The sequence below is a fragment of the Cervus elaphus genome, chromosome 28, assembly GCF_910594005.1.
Source record: "Cervus elaphus chromosome 28, mCerEla1.1, whole genome shotgun sequence".
Taxonomy (NCBI): domain Eukaryota; kingdom Metazoa; phylum Chordata; class Mammalia; order Artiodactyla; family Cervidae; genus Cervus; species Cervus elaphus.
In genome coordinates this window covers 56,717,348-56,738,616 of record NC_057842.1, presented here as the reverse complement: position 1 = coordinate 56,738,616, position 21,269 = coordinate 56,717,348, and positions in this window count along the sequence as shown.

The following is a 21,269-nucleotide window of genomic DNA, read 5'->3' as shown; positions in this document are numbered from 1 at the left end:
TTGGTATGAAGAAAGAGTGGATAGTCTTATAATGGAGCTGGATCCCTATGCATTTATGATTTAACACCACGCTCTAACCGACTGAGCTAACCAGCCTCTGCATTTATGATTTAAAGGTTCCTTTTTAAAAGATTTATCCATCAGCAAACTTTCAAAGTTTATCATGGTATCACATGCAAGAAAAAGCAAAACCTGATAAATTATGTCCAGGAAAGCTCATACTGCTTCCATTGTTCAAGTTATGAAAGCAATTTGTCCTCATTTTGTGATAAGAAAGATCTCATTTTCTTACTGTAGCTTTCTTGTTTCTGAGAGAATCGCCTAAATTTGTAATTTAAAAGTTGTAATTAGAAACCCCAAGATCATAGATTTCATGAACAAAGGAACAGTTAAGTTGAAATGCATTCAATGAATTTGACTGTATTATGACAGATATAAAGATGGTTAGAGAATATTTTATACTTTAGTGTTTTGTTTGGATTGTTTTGCTATTGAATAATAAATATAAGTATTTCCATAATAAAGACAATGTAAAGCAATCACCTATATTTACCATATTAAGGCAAGTGTCCTAACCAAGTTTAAGTCATAAAACCGAGGAAATTTGAAGACTGAGAATCAAAATATCTTGTTACATTGTATGCAAAGAAATGACAGCTAGAGACACTATGGTAAGAGAAATCACAGTACTAAAATTTATTAATTCAAGAAAATTTACATTGAAAGCACTTCATCACCTTTCTAAAGGATTGAAAATTAACCTAGGACTATTCATTTTATATGAAATAAACATTGAGCAGCCAATGTAGCATTCAATTTACTGCTTTAGGGTTTTGCATATAGGTTTATGACTGCATGTAGAGCACTGTTTGTCTATGTATGTAGAGCTGCATGTATGTATGTCTATGCATGTAGAACATACATGTTTATGACTGCATGTAGAGCACTGTATCATATCTATGTAATCCCCATAGAATTTATCACCTTTTGGTCCATCTCACTTTAGGGTTTTGCATATATGTTTATGACTGCATGTAGAGCACTGTAACATATTTAATTTGTTTATATATCTTTTTTACTTTAACATTAGCTACTTGGGAGTAGGAGCTATGTCTTGCTCATTTACTTACTTTTTCATTTAATAAAATTATATTGAGCAAAAAAAAAAAAACCTCACAATATAAAACAATTATTGAATTTTTAGCATCTTACTGTGGAAGTTGATTTAAAATAATCTTTGAAAGGCCATGTCTTTTTTGAGGAGCCCTTTGTTATTATTAAAAGGGTAAGAGCACAAGCAGCAGCAGGGAACCACTTAAGCGGAGGTTCAAATGCCCTGTTGCAAACAGGATAAACTTACAGTATTTTACACACAGAGTGGACTGATACAATTTTCTGTGGGGTTTCTTTAATAAATGCGTAGTCATCATGATGCAACCAAATGTTACTGACATGAAAGTCATAAAGTGGAATTTTTATCTTTAAGTTCCTTTTCACTCTTATTGGAGAAAATAACTCAAAAGAAAACCAGGACTCTAACTGAAAAATGCTTGCAGAAGAGATGATATGGACCATCTATGTGAAAACCCAATTTTTTTCTTAAAATTGTGAACTTTTTAACATGACATTCAGCTGCAGAATGGTAGTGCATGACAAAAAGTGGAAAAAAAATTGCCTTTATCGATACTGAAATTGCTCTGATCATAACTATACCACAGATCCTTTGTAAAAATAAATTATTCAATCTCCAGTTTAAACAATATAAAGAATAAATAAATATTCAAGTTTTTATTTTTAATAAACATCAGATTAAAAAATCACATTGGTTCCTCATAAAAATAATCGTTGATAAAAATCTCCAGTTTATTTTACAAGGTTAACTGAATTATTCTTTCATCTGATGTGAAGAGGATAAGTTGTGAAATATCCCTTAGGACTGAATAAGTAATACAAAATATTTCTTCAGCTAGGGAAGCTTAGATGCAAAGTTACGAGCTCCTCGCCTTTGGTAAGTGGCAGCTTGCAGATACACTAACATTCCTCAGCTGTTTGATGCTTTTTTCATGCTGCTCACGCATGCACACATGGGCGCTCACACACACACACACACACACACACACACACACACACACACCCACACCCACACCCACACACCCCTACCTACACACTTTCACACACGCACTATGTTCATTTAACGGCAAATAGTTGCTGTTTCTATTTGAACTGATTAAGATATAGTTTTAAAAATAGGCTTGTGCCTTTTGAAATGGCACCCGTAATACCAAAGTGACATAATACTGCACTTGTGTAATTCAAATGGGCTGCCATTGAGGCAAGGGAAGCAAGTGCCTCTGTGCAATTTTCCTCCTTTTTTTGTGAGTTAAGCAGATTTACTCTTTAACGGTGAAGCTTCAGCGGATGATTATGACATCAAAGTGTGACAGACAGTGATTATGTACTGCAGGGAGAAAAGGCGGTTAAAAAGAGACAATTCATTCCCATAGCTTAAAGGGACAATTTCCTTGGCCAAAAGTGAAATAAACTCTGTCATGCCAGGCTTCCTTTTGAAAGAAAGGAGAGTGGAGGCTTAGTCTGTTTCGTTTGATTTTTCATTTCCTTTCATATTTCGAATCACACTGTCTCCCAACATATCCGAGTACATTTCCCAGCTCACTCACCCACAGTCTGCATATCCTATGGACACTGTTTTTTGACCCAATTATTTGGTAGATTTGAGTATTTTTATCAGCAGATTTCTCAATATTTCAAGAGCTTTTACTTTAATGAAACTGGCATCTGGTGTTAGAGCCTGATTTTTTTTTTCCAACTCAGCTATAATCTTTCTCAATTTATGACCTCCCTTTGGTTTTGATAAAGCTGTTGGAAACTGTTCACACAGTGTTTAGTTGGATCTTTGGGCATCTATTATCAAGGTTAATAATTAGTGATTGCTCATTTTATATTTAATTCCCTGTTTACTTACATTTCTGTAATATAAGCACAGGAGTTAAACATTTTGTCACGTTACTGAATTTAACAAAGCCAGAAATAATTCATCATATTTAATTTGTAGCTTAGTTAGCAAAAGCCACCTTGAAGCTTAGAATGATATACTGCCCTAAATATATAATTTATTTTAGTATCTGAAATTTTAAAATTAATATTACAATAATTTCCCATATCATTTGAAATAACAAATAATTTAACTTGGGCTTTTCCTGAAAAAATATTGGCAATTTTTTAATGGTATGTGAATTTAAAAAATATATATTTAGAGACCTAAAATGATAAATCTTTTTACTTATGTGACCCATACAGGAAAATAAAAATATAGTACTCAAACATATATACTTTTTAAAATATTAGATTTACTCTCATGATGAGTAAAACATTGAGAGGAAATCAATTACATTTCTTTAAGGAGACTAAGGAGAAATAATGAATAAAATGACCCAGTATGTTTATTCAAAGCATCGATTTGTCTTATCTTCTGAACTGGTTATCATCTAAATAGAATTTGTACCAAAATTATGTTGAAGAGTTCATAAATTTTCCACTTGGAAAAGGAAACAAGCTACATAGAATGTATTCAAAATGTGTATAATTTTTATTAAAATACTTAAAAATACATTAAAGCTCATTAACACTCAGATAATACTATTTTCTGTGGGTGAATTTTTTAGAACATATAAGTACTGTATCCTCATATATTGAGTTCCTAAAGAAAAGGCAGCACATTGCAAAAGTGTATTGTAATATCAAGATAAAATATTAAATAGGAAAATTCCTAATCCACTATTTTATAATCCAAAAATACTCAACTATTTGTTATATATCCTGCAGCCTTTTATTTTTATATTTTGTCTTTGAAAATATTTATCATGCTGCTGCTCTTGCTATTGTTATTTTTATATTTTAAACATCATTCTCCTAGCTTACCATGAATAGTACCTATTATGCATTAGGCATTTTTTAAAAGCCTTTATGCAAATTATTTCAATAACGCATGACATCGTGTTACCTGTCTAAACAAAACCCTGAAGAATTTTACTTGTTTGTTACCTATCATGTATCCATCTATCTAGTCTTTCCATTAATGTCAGCCTTAAGGAGCAAATGCTTAGGTATAGTTAAATATGGGCTTCCCAGGTGGCGCTAGTGGTAAAGAACCCATCCGTCTGCCGTTGTGGGTGACATAAGAGATGTGGCCTTGATTGCTGGGTCGGGAAGATCCTGTGGAGAAGGGCATGGTAACCCACTCCAATATTCTTGCCTGGAGAATCCCATGGGCAGAGGAGCCTGGCGGGCTCCTCATAGGGTCTCAGAGTGTCAGACATGACTGAAGTGACTTAGCAGGCACACACATAGTTAAGTATGCATGTATTTCAGAAGTAAGGGTTTAAATAATCGAGGGAGTCTTATGAAACTTATTCCCACATCCTTTTTTTATGCCCTTACCAATAATACTCTATATCACATTACTAACTCTTGACTTCAGGTTAAGGGCAGAGTATATACAGTGTATTTTGTGGCACTTCATAATTAAAGAAAGGTATAAGAAAGTATGCTATTTTAAGTTTTTCCCATTAAAAAGTGAGAGAATTTGCTTTGATAAATTGTGGTTACTGGATTAGCCCATCTTTGTTAAATGTACCAAGTAGAAATCAAAGTTGCTGACCTGCCCCTCAATTTTATAAATTTCCTTCAATTTTATAAGTTAATGCTTTTTAAATAATTGAATGTTCAGAGATTATTCTCCTAACTTTTAATGGCAATGTTCATTAATAACTGGATACAAAACAAAAAGTAATCTGATCATGAACAACTTAAAATGCCTGTATTAGACCAGTGGTAAACAGAAATTAAGAAATGGATATTATCAGAAATACTGAAATCAAATCACCTGTATTTATGACCATAACACATGTATACCTACTCCAAAACATATACATTGATTTAAATATTTGCTGAAATTTGTTTACTTAAAGTTGCTATATAATCATAACATATGTAGCAAAAGCTTTTCTGAATATAATAAGCTTTTCCGGGATACTTCACCACTAGATGTCTACTTTTCCATATTCTGACATTCTAAATCAGGATGTTGATGGCAGCAGCTGTGACATGGCTGCCTTTGCCGTCACAGGCACACTGAACTGCAGAACAGGTGCCAAAGATTTGGAATAAAATCCTCAAGACAATAAAGGAATACTCTGTTAGGAAATACTTTTGATAACAAAGAGGAAACCACTGTGTGGAAAACATGGTTATTGATAGCTATGAGTCAACGCTATTCAAAAGAAGGATTTGAGCATAAAAATTGTTTTAGAATAGCTTAACCAATTTGTTTTACTCATAGTATCCTTTTTATGTATTAAAACATTTATACATAATAAAGATCAATGATTTTTAAGCACTCACTGAATTATCTATTTATCTACCAATCTATCTTTCTATTATAGTAGAATAAGAATATATATCTATAATGTAGCAGATACATAAGAATATATACTAACTGACTGATAAGAAACACTATTTTAGTTTATTGGCAGTTTTTCTTTTTCTCAGTAGTAAGTACAATAATGGTGAATCTTAAAAGTAACAGCTTTGATGCCATAAGCAATAGTGTGCTTTTCCAAACTCTCTCCAACAACTCTACCCATACTACCTGTGCATCTGTAGTATTTAGCTTTTCAAGTACCTCTTATGCATGTTTCCTCTCAATTTCTATGTATATGCAAGCCCTATTCAACAAAATGTCCTTTCTCAACTTCTCCATTTAATGAATATATTTATTTTTTAAGATTATTTCAAAGTGCATTTCCTTGATAAAATTTTCCTCTATTATCAGAAGATTATTATAGCATTCTGTCCATATTTTAGCTAGAAAATGGATTACAGTCCCTCTCCCTCCCTCTTCCTCTCTCTCTATATATGCACACACACAGACACACACGCACACACACACACACACACACACATACATACACACATATATATATATATGTATAGGGCCAGGAGGGGGTAGAAAGAGAGAGGCAGAAAGTATACTATAACACAGTACATACACTTCTATGTTGAATCTATTATCTAGTTGATTTTAATCTCCTTGAGGGAAAGGGCAAGGTTCTACCTAATGATGGCACCTCAGCAAAGCTGCACAATGCATGAAACCTGTGTTATTAATAGGTGATATACATTCTACGTTTCATGATGCTCAGTAGGTACTGCTTGAAATGCTAAATAGAAGTGTCAAAAGTGAATATACAGTGCATTTTCATAATCTGTTTATATTTTACAATCATAGTTTTAGCAAGTTAGCATGACAATGTTGATGCTAAATCTAGGAATTTAATTTTTCTGGGTCTATTACCCATTTATTATGACTACCATTGTGCACTGACAATATTTGTTTTTGATTATTGCTGAGACTCAAGAAGAGTCTGAATGGATTAGTATGATATATACTCACTATGAGAAAAATCAATATTTATTGATACTGGGTTAAAAATTGTCAATTTCTAAAATAATTTCATATGTAGAAAACAGCATGCTTATTTGATAAACAACACTTTTATCTTTATTTTGCGTTATTAGTTTTCCAACATATTTGAAAGCTTAATATATTTAGGTTATGAAATCATTTAATCCTTGGGCTTTTACTATCTGCTCAAACAATTAGGAGACTAGGTAAATATGAAGGAAAAGTATATGAACTTAACATTTGCTTGAGTGTTATGTATAAGCGACCAAACTGTGTAAGAACTGTATTTAAAAATCAATCATGCTTATACCTGCACATTAGCTTGATAAGAACAAAAAACCAAGGTTGCTTTCTGAAGCCTTGTTCATGTACATTTTCTACTGTATGCTTCCTTGATTACAATTGATTAATACAAATATTTTTCAGAACGACCAAAGACACATTATTTATTTTCTTTTCCTTTAATCTCATTCTTTAATAAAATGTTTAATTTTTTTTTCTATGCTACCTTGTTATTTAGCTTATGCCTGCTTATACTCAGTAGGACCTGTAATACCTCACTCACCAAAAAAATTAAGTGTGGCAGAACAATCAACTGTTATTGTCTTTTACATTTGATACATGAGATTGTTGGTTTTGTTTCAAAGTACATTTTAATTTGGAGGAATTTTAAATAATATCTCACTTCTCCTCTAAGTAGTTCTATACCTTAAGCAGATATCTTCATCACTCTGTGTCTAAATTCCCTCACATGATAAATGGAAATTATAGTAAATAATAATATCTAACTCACAGGAATTTTGTGAGAAGTAAATGGATTAATATACGTAAAGTTCTTAGAATAAAGTGTATACTCATTTGAGTTACTTTTGGTATTTTATTATCGTCATTATTCCATTTGGTAACAGAAGCATTTCTGACCAGGCCAAAATGCTTTCCATGCACTATTAGGCTTTTCTGCTTCAAAGAAATCAATTTATTTGACTACAGAAAGGATAGATAAGCTTATCCTATGATTCAAATATCGCAGGGCAGGACAGAAAGGTGAAAAATAACAAGAACTAGATTTCAGCTATGTTAAACAAAGAAACAAAAAACTCTGGTAGAGCCTTCAGTTAGTGAAACTACTTGCTTCACGAATCGAGGAGCTTTGTGTTTGAACAACTGTCTAGGTGGTAGCTAAATGGTTATCATAGTTGGTAAGAGGCTATCTTAGAGGGCTCTAACCAGCCTAGAAAAGAGTTGGTGTTATTTGAAAGCAGAATAGTATCAGCCTGCATGGGGTAACCTCAGGGGTGGCTACCTAAGCACTCCTTGATATGATGTCTGAAACACCACGTCTCTTTCTTTGATTCTTGATTCCATAGCTAAAATACACCTAAAAAGAATCTCTTTCTTAGTGTGGATTATGCAACAACTATGGACAGAGGAACCTGGTGGGCTGCAGTCCATGGGGTCACAAAGAGTTGGACATAACTGAACGACTAAGCACACATTAATTATTTAGGACAAAAAGGCACGGTAAAGTCTAAAAGATGCAAAATCTCACAACAAAGTGAGTTGGTAGAGCAGTAAAGACAAATTGTGTCTACTTCTTAATTTGAACCAGTTAAAGCTGTTATTAAAAGTCACCACTTCTCACAGTTCTGTCACAGGGGAACACCTGTGTCTCCAGGCGTCTTCCTGTGAGAGGAAGTCACTCTCAGCAGAGGTCAGCACTGTTAAATCAGATGAGTGAGTCACAGGACAGTGAAGGAAAACCTCATCAAGATTTCTTCCTGGGAGCGACTCCATAAAGCAGCTACTAATGGAACCACTGTGCTTCTGAAAAGTTTAGGTTTGACCTTAGCATCTTGGAATGCAATTATATGCAATAAGAGTGTTCACAGAGCTTCACGGTATAATTTTGAGAAACCTAGTCAAGAAAATTGTAGGTGAAGTAGCTTGATTAATTTTATTAATAAAATGTCAAGGCTATTCTCACCCTGGCTCTCACCTTGCAAACATATTGTCCGCCTTATGGGTTCTTTCGGTCTTGATTGTTCATTCAGTCATTGTCATCCCCTGCATTTCTCTCTCCCCCCATTTGGAAGTCTCACTTGTGCAGACGTTGGCGGGATACAGCATGCAGCCCAGGTCTTGCCGTGCTCTGGACTGGAGCTCCAGCAGTAATGAGCTTTTGTTGCTGCTCCTAGCAGTCCTTCAGCAGGCTTCCATGGATACCAATCTAGAGCAGCCCAGCATAAGCTAGCATGGATCCAAATATTCACACACTTTGAATCCTCACTGACCTCACTAAGACTTCCGTGAAATAGATGCACCAAGTAAATTCAGGGAAATGATTTAAAAAACAAACAAACAAATGAACAATCCTCTAAACGTACAGCTTTTGTTTTTTCCCTCCATATTTGCATAAGTAATGTTATACAAGGGAGTAGCCGAAGAACAGTCAGAGCAATCCTACATCGTGACTCAGAATCACAAGGTTATAAGACTGGCCAAATAGTCTTCCACGGTCATTTATGTTTTTAAAGGTATAATTAAAAAGGAAATAGAAGAAAGATGACTAGATTGATAAACTGTAAATTTCAGAGATGAGTATATATGTTCACAGGTCTGTAAAAATATATAAGTGTGCAGCCTGGCTAAAGTACATCTGGAGCCTAAAGAAGAAACTCACAGTGAAGACAAAACTATCCTATGTAAATTTTCTAAATAGCTTTTGTTGATGAGAAACAAATTTTAAAAGAATAATTTGGTATCTTAATTCTGTAGAATTGCAATTTTATTCTGATAAACACATAGGATCACAAAGGCATCAAATTTTTAAATTTGTAAAATTTTATGAAAATATGATTTTATACATCATTTGGAGATTTTTCAGTACTGCAAAATAGGTACATTTGAATACAAATAGAAGCATTGACTTCATACTACTCTTTGTCATAGAAGAAAGACCCTGACGAGTGAATATTTTCATGTATCAGTTGTATTTACAAAGTATGAAACTTTGTTTCATCCAAATGAAGAGAACTTACATTATCATTCAACAATTTCCCGCAAATAACTTTCCAAAGAAAATCAGTTAAATAATGAAGCCAAGACAGAACTTTAGTATAATACTGATTTTTGTTTTTATTTCAGAGTGAGGCTCTTAGCATAGCTATAGTCTTATTTACAAGTCTTGGCTATGTTTGAATTTCCTATATTTTTCAAATCAAGACTTTTTTTTTTGAGAGCATGCATCATTAAGCACAGTAACCTAACTGAAAGCACCATTACTTAGATATATAATTTTATATCTTTAGTTTTTAAAAATCACATTATTTTCCAGTATTCCCAAATCATCATTCCTCTTGCATACCGGGTATTTTCTTTAGAAACTGGAATGAAACTGATTTAAAAAAAAAAAAAATTCAGAAAGCATTTCTAAATATGTAAAATGTTGCATTTTGTTATAAATATTATGTGCTTCTATTTAAGTGTTGAGTATATTTTATACTTATAGTATTGGTTCTTAAGTTATTTTATTTATAAAAATACATTTGAATGTAGTAGTATTGTATCACCATTGTGCAGAGTTATGGACTGAATTGTTTCCCCAAAATTTAACTGTTCATGCCCCAAACTCCAAAGTTACTGTATTTAAAATAGAAGTGTTAGGTAGGTAAATAATGCTACATGAGTCAGAAAGTCGGTGTCCTAATCAGACAGTACAAGTGTCTTTATAAAAAGAGAAGGAGACATCTGAGGGCTTCTCTGCTCACACAGAGAAGACGTCACATGATGACCCAGAAAGAAGACAGACCTGCTACAAACAGGATCTGCTGACTCTTTCATCATGGACTTCTAAGTCTCCAGAATCTTGAGAACATACATATCTGTTGTTTAAGGTCTGTGGTATTTTGTTACAGCAGCCCAAGCTTACTGATACATGCAGTCATTGTTATTCTCTCTTATTGAGGATCTAAAGTACACAGAATAGACTGATAATAATTTCTGGTTCTTAAACACTATTATCAATTGTCCTTTGCCAGGTCATATTTTATGCTATTTATTTAACTAGAGAACTGTAATATTACCAATAACTTATATCTGCCTGTATGTTCTTCACCTCTACTGTCTCCCCAAATTCTGACACCTGTATTTAAACTTCATTTCTATTTTCTTTTTCGTTTTCTCCCTAAGTAATATATATTTAGTTGTACTCTATTGAATATTGATTCCTTAAACTTATCTTTTTTTTTAGTCAGTAATATGCTTCCAAGCTTCATTCATGTTATTGCTTGAAGCTGTGGTTCATTTTTGCTATTGTGTAATATTCTACTTTGTAAATATACTATAATGTATCAATGTATTATCCTGAAAGTGAAAATTTACCTTATCCTCAGTGTTTTGCCATACAGACAATGGGGCTATAAATATTTTTGTACCATTTGTTGGGACATTTGTGTAAACATTCTCTTGGATATACTTCATTTTTTAGTCACTGTAAGGTTTGCAAAACTTCAGTTTTTCATTATAATGTTAATTTTTTCAAGGTAAATGTGTTTGTATTATAATTGTATCTTTTGTATATATTTAAGTCAAACCATAAAATTGATGCTGTTGGAATAACATACTGTTAGAAATATAAGAATTATTATGCTAAATACTTGGTGTACTTTGCATTATGCTACAGGAAACAACTAGCTTATTCCATCATTCCATATATGAAGTAGTATGGTAGAGAGGCTACACAGTGAATATAACCAAAGTACTTTAAATATATCTTTAAAAACTTATTTTATCTCTTATTAAAATAAATTATATTCATTCTGCCCCTGTTATGAACATGCATATTTCAATTATTATATTTAATAATTAAAGGACAAGGAAAAAGAGGCTATACAAGAAAATTATCATGTGACCACAGAAACACAGATATTATAACATTTAGATGTTAACTTCATAGTTGTCTCAACTCGTCAAATCAGTGGGTAAAATGACCAAACAAAAGTGTTTTTTTTCTTTGACTTTCCTTTTATCCAAGGTCCCTTCACAATTATTGAAGTTAATAACTCATTCACTTGCCAGTCTTATAGCATTAACATAGCACTTCTTACCATTTTTATTCACTAATTCAGTTTCTTTCTGAGTCTGTAACTAAAATATTTTATAGTATATATTTTCTGTCTATCAGGTTATTTTGTTTGTTTTCCGGTTTGACATGAGTCGCTATTACTCTGCAATTACAATATCTTAAATATTTAAGTAGTAATAATATTTTAAAATATTATTTTAAATATTTAAATATTTAAATAAATATTTAAAATATATAACTCAGAACTGAGTTATTTTATACAAATAATAAAATTAACAATGGGTATGGTATTTAAAAAAACAGAATATCTTATATGTTTATATTACGTTATAGTGAAAAAGTGAGTTAGAAAGTGAGTACAATTATTTGATCATATTTCTGCACATCTATACCATTATTGAAGCAAATTTTGCTCTTAGATTTTCCATCATTTCTTCTCAGAGATTTAGTGGAAAGTAGTTATATAGAGCTGTGGGCAGAATTCACTCTGAGATTAATAACTGAAATGGGTGAAAGATGGGAGGTATCCTGCAATAACTGTGTGTTACACTTTCCTCCTGGACATGCTTGTACAAAATTCCTATTTAGATAAATAGAAAGGTTCTTTTTCAGTTTTCAAGATATTTAAAAATTAATTAAAATTGATAAAGACAACTAGATACAATAGGACATTGAATGAAATCATTTAAACTAACAAATTGCACTTATGTTGAGATGGTTCAAGTGAATGTATAATTTTTATTTAAAACATAAATCAGAACGGACAGATGTTTCTATTTTATCTCTAATTGCTGAATTTTCTGTTCTTGGATGTCTGTATTTATTCCTTCCCCAACACTTAAAAACAGTAAGAATCTGGAAGGCTTTATGTAACCCAAGTTGTCACAACATAAAACAGGAAGCTATCTCAAATGCTCTTAGTTGATGCATCTTTGTGTTCCAAGCACAATGCCTCAAAAACCCACCTGCTGGAAGTCGGGTGGTGTATGCAAAGGGATGTCATGGTAATTTGAAAACTGTTGACGCAGAGCAGAGGCTTTTCCCGCCCTCAGGCTTACCACACTGGTCTGTCTGGCTCACTACATGCCAAAACTTTTGATTGATGTGCTCACTTCAGTCACGGGCAATTTTAACTCATATATTAAGTAGCTGCTGCTTCCACTCCATTATAGTTCCTTGTATGGGGCAAATCAGAGTTCAGGTTTTGTCTGTATTGGGCTGACCTAGAGCCATAGTGTGCTTTTGTTTGGATTTAAGTAGGAGGCAAGCTAATATTTCAAAACTAGCAAACTTTTACAATCTCTGCTTTTCTTAATTGTAGGAATCCCTGTGGTAAAGAGCTTTTTATTGCTACCACATAGCTCTTTAGAACCTCCAAGGAAGCCAGAAATGTTGTTAAAGGCTTTCTAAATGCATAGAAATTCTTTTGAAATGTAGGAGCTTTAGGTGGATTAATTCAATATAACTGACTGTGGAAGCATTTTTTTCCTCCTTCTTATCTGTTTCTATGTGAAAGACATTGTCTTAACAGTAATTTTTGTTTGTGTATCCCAATATCTAAGTAGATCTGGAGAATGAGCATGCTTTTATTCATTACCGTTTTAGAGTCAACCAAGTGTACAAGATACTCATGTTAATAAAAATAATGATAAAAATGGTAGATTATGATGTAGATTTCCATTAGATTTCAGGTTTAATCTTAAATCATATTAATCTGCAAGGAAAATAATATAACTTTAATTCATTCATATCAGTAACCATTGCCTTTCTTCAAAATGTTATGTACTAATTAAAATAACAATTAAAATTGAAAGTTAAAACAGTCTACTACTACTACTTCTACTGAAAACAGACTTTACATTGGGACACATCCCTTGCCCTAAAAAGAGATTGGAGATTCTTTCTGGAATGAAATACAATTTTCTGAAATGTTCAGAGTGTGTGCATGTATGCATACATATACATATATATGTATATATATATTTGGCTTTCCTTTTTGGTAAATCTTAGAGAATGTGAGGTTTGTTAAATATACCAATACAGACAGCAGAAACATTGTAATCTAACATAGTAACCAACAAATACCTAATATGTATGCAAAGAAATCTAGTCTGAAAGAGCTAAAAATAGTCAATATTTTATAAATTGCTGAGAGGAAAGACAAAAATTAAGGTGAAAATATTATTCCAGAGATATATAGGAAGTCTCTTTCAATATTCTTTCTTTGGAACTAGTTGGTATAAGAGCACATGTCAAGCCCAGCAACGTCCCAGTCAATCCCCTTCCATCTGAACCAAATAAAATGAAATTGCCCATGGAATGAAAAGTTGTAAATATTGCCTTATTTAAACTCATGAGACACTTAAGTCTAAGGTGCACAATCCAGGTTACGGGAGGCTTGGGAATTATCTAGTTTTATTTAAATGATAGTCTGAAAAAAACAGTGGCTTCCCATTGTAGCTCAGTCGGTAAACAATCTGCCTGCGGTTTAGGACACCGGGTTCAATTCCTGGGTTGGGAAGATTCTCTGGAGAAAGAAATTGCAACCCGCCCCAGTATTCTTGCCTGGAGAATCCCATGGACAGAGGAACCTGGAGGGCTACAGTCAGGGGGCACAAGAGCTGGACTTGACTTAGCGTCTAAACCATTACCACCACCACTGAAGAAACTAGGAATAATGAGTGTTTTTCCTGAAAATTGGACAAATATATATTATTTTCTTTTTAAGCCTGTTTTGCATAGGAAAGTACTAATTTAGAACTTTGAATAAGCTCATTTACTTTACAATTTATATTTGTAAATAAAAATAAAAAGGGCATTCTGCTGCTGCTGCTGCTAAGTCGCTTCAGCCGTGTCCGACTCTGTGCGACCCCATAGACGGCAGCCCACCAGGCTCCCCCGTCCCTGGGATTCTCCAGGCAAGAACACTGGAGTGGGTTGCCATTTCCTTCTCCAGTGCATGAAAGTGAAAAGTGAAAGTGAAGTCACTCAGTCGTGTTCGACTCTTAGCGACCCCATGGACTGCAGCCCACCAGGCTCCTCCATCTATGGGATTTTCCAGGCAAGAGTACTGGAGTGGGGTGCCATTGCTTTCTCCGAGAAAGGACATTAGCATGGGCCAAATCAAACTTTCTGCTTCGTTTTGTAAATAAAGTTTTATTCAAACATAGCCATGCCCATTTATTTTTACATTGTCCATAGTTCTTTTCCTGCAGCAAAGACAGAGTTATATACAGAGACAGCATACAGATCTGAAGTAAGAATATCATAAAATAATTTAAAATTTGTACTTGTTATAATTGCCATTTTATACTTAAAATAATACACTCAATGTTATATAATAAAAGGGCACTCAAGGGAAAAAAGATAATATTTAAAGTATAAATTCTAGGAACTATGTGCGTTTATTCATGTATTTCTTCATACATATTATGGTGTAGAAAAAAAAGATATACAAAGTTCTCATTTCTTCCAAAGCATTAGTTTCTCTTTATTCAAGTACAGCAGCTCAACCATTTTTTTTCTTTTTTTTAAATTCCTGGTTAGTTTTTATGATAAATTAAAATTTCCCAATGAAGGAAAAAAGCCATAAAAAAGTCACAGCTTTATTTCCCATGAAGCAGGGCATCCTTATGGTTATAGCTCAATTAAAAAATCAGAAACACTCAAATGAGGAACTCAACTTTCACGCTATGGGTGGCTGTCAGAAGCATTGCGGGAGGAAGGTGACTCCATTAGCGCTCTTGAAAGAAGCCATAAATAAGCAGCCACTGCCTTTTTTTGTGTGTTTTGAAGTCTAAGGGGTGACATATCCATTCTTTAAATACTCTTCATTGTGTAATGACTTCTTACTGAGAATTTCATATTTATACATTATACTTTTGATTATAACAGGGGTTGGAGAGTCTGGAGATGAACGAGGAGAGCACTAGGAAACAAGAGTATATTGGCACTGAATGTAAATAAAGCCAGATGATCCAAGAGTAAAAAAAAAAAAGGTAAGGGTTAGCAACATTTTCCTGGGTTCCTTCATTCTATCCTGGCCTTTTTGGTTATTGCTTCTAAATTTTATTCCAAGACTTCATTATTCTTTAATAGTGCTTCTAAAAATGAGGCATAGAGACCATCTAGGTACCCTTGAAAATGCAGATTCTGAAGGTCAGAAATAAGGCCTAATGGTTTTTATTTCTAGCAAGATCCCAGGAGACTCTGATGTTTTTGGTTCCAAAGTATACTCTCAATAGAAGACTTTAGATGACATGAACAAGAACTAAAAATTAGCATATTAGAAAAAAAGGCAAATGAAATGTCCTGGAGGAGACTTTGGTTGTTATTTGTCTACTTGCATATAAACAATTCAAAAAAAAAGAAAACTAACAAAATTTAGTTCAAAAAGGATTTTTCTACAGATATTCTTAGCAGGGACGATTGTTTTTTCTATACATAAAAATATCCTTCCAAATCCACAAATAACCATTCTACTTCGCTCTTAAAATGTTTCTGGATTGCCACAAATCTAAGTATATTTTGGGAAATGCTCTTAATAAATATAGATGAGCAAAATGTTTTCAGCTAACTCTGTAAGTAAATTTTAGAATTTCCATATAGTCTTCATAAAATTATTTTGATATTGAATATTTTTCTTACTCAAGGTTACAAAATATTTAATTAAGCTAATTCATATATCAATTTTGTATTTTACTGATGTATGCATTCATGAATATGTGCATATTATTATATGACAATTCTATTCTTTACACTAATTCAATGTATAATTGTTAAAAGAAAATCTAATCATTGAAAAAAACATATCCAAATAAGTAGGTAAATATATTCTTTATAGTTTAATTTTTTAAAACAATAAAAACTTACAGAAAATATTATAGTTCTCCAGTTTTAAAAAAGAAAACTATAAACTTTAATATGGGGGGAAATGCTTGTTTAATTAAAACCTGAACGGTCAAACAGATATTCAAAAAAGATGGTATAGTATATTGTTTACTATGAAATGAAACCATATTCTAGAGAATATTCATGTACTCTATGATATAGAAACTCCTTAGTAGTGTTTGCCTCTAAAGGTACGAGACGTTATCAGAAATTCCACTACAGAAAGTGAAAAGCAGAGCAAAATTATGACTGTGATTTCTGAAATATTAACAATTTCCACTGAGGATCACAAAATCTATACTGTAGCCATCATTCTATGTGCTTAACCACTAGCTTTATTTTACTGAAGTTCATGAAAAAAAAAATCATGTTACATTTTTCATGAAGAGCATACCTATGTGGGAAGGAAATGGCAAAGAGTTTCAAGGAATTATTTTATGAATTTTGTTGAACTTCATCAAAGTCATAAACAGGAGATAAAGAATATTATTAAATTTCACAGGAGGAAGTAAGAAATCCACTTAGCCTGTTGCTAATCTCTTAAAATTCTTCCAATGAGCACTGATAAAGATATAAAATCTAGGATTATCTGATATTCTTTCTTCTACTCTTCTTAATTCTCCCCATTCGTTTAAGTCCTAAGAGAATAAGAATGCTTGAAAATACAGTTAGAGAAAAACTATTCTGAAACCCTAAACACATTTGACATTCAAAAACAATGCATTTTGAGATCCTCACATGTTCTTAAATATCGTTATAGCAAATAATTTCCCCCATAATTGCATTAATACAGAATTGAAAGAAGAAAGCAATTCACTTGATGTACCAATGATTCAAAAAATGCAGGCTTAAAGTTAAGTAAAGATAACTACTTACATAAACTTTTTAGCATTTAATTAAAGATATAATCAGGAACTGACTAGAATCTTTAATTTATTCACCATTTCTATTCTCTAGTAGAGAAGTCCACCTACAATTTTTCTTAGATCTATTCACTTTTTTCTTAAGAAAACTGCTAGATATTCACTCTCATATGTCTTATGTATGTGATGATATCTAAATATTTGTTAAATGCATATTATTTGCCTATTTCTACTCTTTGTACTATCACACCAACACAGAGTTAACAGGCTTTAAAAAAGTGTAGTAGAATAACAAGGTAACAGTTGAAATATACTAGATGTCAAATCAGCACTCGTTGTGAAAAGATGTATTACATATACTAAACTCTTTTTTACCAGTAGCACAAGTGTTCATCTGTTTCCCTGAAATCAGCATTTAAAAAAATTTCTCACTGTTGTTTAATATACTTCTATTTCAATATTTGTGATTTCTTCAGACTCATTTGCTTTCCTTTTCATGTGACCATCATATCTAAGCATATATTTCCTGGGGAATTAAGATATGTGAAAAAAGATAATAAAAAAGATAGTTTCTCTTCTAAATCAATCAACTCTCCATCTTTACTATGGTACCCATGCATGTGTCATAGGCATTAACGTCAAATATCAGCTGAAAATGTAGGAAGAAGAGATATTAGATACATTTCTAATATGAAGGACAAACATTTTAATTGGTCCTGAAATATCTAAAATAAAAATATATAACTATGTTAGGTAATGTTGTATAGTTTGGATGTAGACTACAGAAAGCGTCCAGGTAGCTCTATCAGAAGCAACTGAATTAATTTATTACAATCAGACAATCTGAAAGATGCAAGCAAAGGGAAAGAGTTTCTGTTAACAGGATGCATTGTTTCTTCAAAAGTCTTTGCTTTGATCTCTCCATATGACAAAAGATCTGCTTTGGTTTCAGAATATAATACAGATGTCAGAGATGATTGATGAAAGTGGGGACAGAGGAGAGGTTTATAGGGCTAAGCAATTGAAAATACCAAATGAGTATGGACTGGTACCATTTTATGTTTATTGTTGTCACTGTTGTTTCTCTTTTCATCTTGGCTTTCCTGTTAACTAAATTTTATTAAAAAAAAATTCTCTACATCTTGAATTTTGGTTCTTGCTAGCGACTTTTTTCTACAGACAACTAGCACATTTTTTTTTTTTCAGTTACGGTACAGACAATTATTACTATAAATAGTTTTACCACACCCTTTTTGCTCTCAGGTGAGATGCTTTTTTTCTGTTTTTTCCTGTGTATGTTGTTTGGGACTGTTAGTTTCCTAAACCAGAACAATTGGAGATAACAAACTTTAGCTCCAAGTAACTATTGAAAAGTAACTTTTTTTTTCTGGAAGCAACATTTTGCTTGCAATCAATATTCAGTGTTCTCTGACAACTTTCAAAATTGCTTTTCTAGGCAGTATTGTATTGGAAAACACAAATTTAAGAAAGTTTAATATTTTTGGCATGATTTCTTAAAAAAAAATTAGATATTTTCATATGCAAAGGAAGAAAACAATATGATCTGCTGTCTGGGGAAGAATTCTCTACTGGCAGCACAGTGCCCCCTAAAGTTATTCTTGAGAGAAAATGACACAATATCTCAAAATGAATAATATGCCACTTAAAAAGTATCGCTACTTCACTTCATTTTGTGACACACAAAAGCCTTCTATAAAATAGTACAATTTATATAAGAAACCATACAAAACTTTTGCTTCATGTCAGTGATAAATTTAATCAGAAATAAAAAAATACCCTTTTGCTACTGAGTTTCTATTCTATGCTACTGAAAAATAATAACAGAAAATTATGGTAATGGCTAAAGACTCAGCTAAATGTTTATTCTAACTGCAAACTATGGTATGCCAATAACATCTTGATAATGTTAGTTTCTGAATGGCAGACATTTGCTGAAGGAGGGCAGAAAACATTTCAGATGTAAGTTTGCATTTAATAAAATATAAAGGAATATTTGTATTTGTATTTGTTTCAGATCAGTAACTGAACAACAAATATGGGGGAAGTATTCAAAAAGAAAGTATACAAATACACTAAAAAATTATGGTTTTATTACTAAAGTGCATATATTTGTAAATTGTATTTTGAAGAATACTAGGTAAAATATTTCATTGCTCTTATGAAAATGAGAATAATATCAGTTTGATATCTCAAAACAAGCAAGCAGTGGCATTTTTCTCTTTCTTATAAACCAATTTTCTTTTTAAAAGAAAATTTAAATCTCTTACCTTTTAGAACAAGCAGTAACGTTTATATCAGCTTCCAAATATACTACAATAATAACACCCTGTCTGAAAGATGTTATACATACAATATAGAGTTTACATCTATATTTCTTTTCCTTAAAATTTAAGTTCTTTAAGTCTAATTTTTCTTACTGCTTCTGGTAGAGCCTTAGCATGTACTGATTCTGGATATACACAATAGAGACAGAAATGACACCTGTTATTACTGTGTCTATTCTGCCTCTGCATTTATTTTATTTAGGATTTGAAGTAAACTTGTCAAGATTGGAGGAGAGATATTGCAAAATGGTTACCCAAATTAAAGTTTTAATATCCCATAGCTCTAAAAATTTATTCAATGATGATGATAATGCAATCTAAGTGTAATAGGTAAATCTCAAGCCTCAATTTTTACTATAGTTGCAACAGTTTGCTTGCAATCAATGTTCAAAGGCAAAGGATCACAAAAAATACAAATATTATATACTGGAAAAAAAATAAAGACCATATTCTAACTAGAAGTCATTTTGCTATAATGTACTACTTATTTTATCAGTGAGAGATGGAATATAAATAGTATGAATTTTCACATTATACAACTTTGGGGGGCAATTCACAACCAGTGGAAATAAGAGTATACACTTTCAAGCCCCACTTTTGTGGTTATGAATCCATCACAGGCCGAAAAAGAACAAAAATTCATTTAAAATTGGGAAAATCCTCTGATTTTAAACTAAATTATTCCCAGGTCAGTCCATCTATAGACCTAGGTACTCAAACATTTTTCTGAGTCTTAGAGGTAAAAGAAAATAAAAACATTTCATGATTGAGCACTTGATAATTACTCATCACTGTAATTTCATGTATGGCTTTATTTAATTATCACAATAAACTTGTGATTATGCATTATTATTCTCATTCTTGGCAGTGTGATCAATCCGCAGCTCAAATTAGTTCTTTAAATGGCTCAGAGTCAGAATGCTAATAAACAGCAAAGTTAGAATTAAATATATTTTTCTTACTTCAAACACAATGCTCTTTCTACTTCTTCACAGGAACAAATGGATAACAAAAATGGCTGAGAACTAAATATATCAGTGGAGTAGATCTGGTTCTTGCCCATAACATCAAACCATTTGTATGATGAGACTTTATGAATGCTTCTAGCTTGTTTTGGAAGTTCTGGGTAGCTATGCACTTACATTCCTATATTTATCTCTCTATGTAGCTCTTAAGTATCATCTAAATAAAATAGTTTTGAGGACATATTCTTGATTCTTCTAAACCTAGTTAACTTTGCTATCATGCTTCATATTTTTAATTTATAGGTTCTCAATATTTCAACTGGTTGTGAAAAAGACAAAAGAAAATAGTTTTCCTTTTTCAATATATCTCATTCCCACTACTACTCTGAAAAGCACACGTTCCCGTATTTTGTCATTCATCATAGTCTTTATCCTAAATACTGTCAACTTAAAAGACAATAACTAACTTTAAAAAAAATATTATCTAGCTTTCTATGGTCTTGCAATTTGTTCATCCCTTCATTTTTCTAATTGCATATTTCTAAAGGTTATAAAAACTGAGTGATACAAAAACTTTAATATATTGTTGCTAACTTCAAAAAGTTTTAAACTTGTGTCCAGAAAATAAATATATCCCTA